A 1,267-nucleotide genomic window follows, 5' to 3' on the forward strand; every position below is an offset into this window, starting at 1 on the left:
ATAGCTCAGGAGACAACTCCAGTCACTGTCAAACAGGATGCCAGGAAATTAAAAGGCTTCTGCACATCAAAGCAAGCGGCACCGTGAAGAGGTGGCCCCACCCAGGCAAGAGACCTTTGTCAGCCTGCACACCCACCAGAATGTGGCTAGAGTCTATAAAGAATACTAAAAATTAAGAGCCAAAATTCATTTAGTCAATAAATGGGCCGAGGAACTGAACAGATAGTTGTCAGAAGAAGAAATTCAAATGACCAGTCAATATTTCAAAAAGTTTTCAGTATACTTAGCCATCAGGAGACAGCAGATTCAAACTACATAGGGATTCCATCTCAGCAGGGTCGGGACGGCCTCTACCAAGAAAACAGATGACCACACATCCTGGTAAGGATGAGGGGACAGAGCCCCAATTCGATGCAGATGGGGATGAACTGGAGCAGGCACTGTGGACGTCAGAGTGGAGGTTCATAAACATAGAACCATGTAATGTGGCTTTCCATCCCGAGTTCACACTTCTGTATCCATGTGCCTTGCTGCACCGGGCACAGTAGCCCAGATATGGAACCAAAGTCAGGGTCCATCAACAGACGAATAAATGAAGAAAATGCAGCAAATGCATGCAGGGGGGGGTTTACATTTGGCCATAAAGAAGAATGAAATTATTACTGTAACACAAACACAAATGGAAACAGAAAACACATTAAGATATATAAGCCAAACTCACAACGACAAATACCTCGTATTTCCTCTCATATATGTAATTTACGTTTAAATTTATAAATACATATATACCCAGGGCATGAGAATAGAAAACAAGCTGAGGGGGGATTTATCAAGGAAGTGCGGGAGGGCACAGAGACAGTGTGATATATGATAACAGAAGGAGGGGCTATCTGGGGGGGGGGACCAGCAATAGGAGGGACAGAGGGAAGGGATGGGGAGAGAGGGAACAAATTATTGTGGTGTAGACATATGACCCATGGTTTTCCATGACTGCAAAAACCTAACAAAAAAGAAACTGTCCAGGTTTTTATTTTTGGAAATGGTTTGTGCCATTTTATACACGCCAGGAGTTTATGTCTGCTCCACGTGCCTTGGAGGGTGGGGTGCAGCTCAGCGGTAGAGGCCCTGGATCAACCTTTACCTTTCCCCTATGATGACCCCGTGACGCGGCATGCCTCCATCACTAATGACAGGGAACCTCTTTTCGCACACTACTGCTCACTCATGAACCTTCTTTGGTGAAGTTTTGTTCAAAACTCCTGCCTGT

The sequence above is a fragment of the Microtus oregoni genome, unplaced genomic scaffold (genome assembly GCF_018167655.1).
Source record: "Microtus oregoni isolate MIOR12 unplaced genomic scaffold, Mior012 000024F_ref0000369, whole genome shotgun sequence".
Lineage (NCBI taxonomy): Eukaryota > Metazoa > Chordata > Mammalia > Rodentia > Cricetidae > Microtus > Microtus oregoni.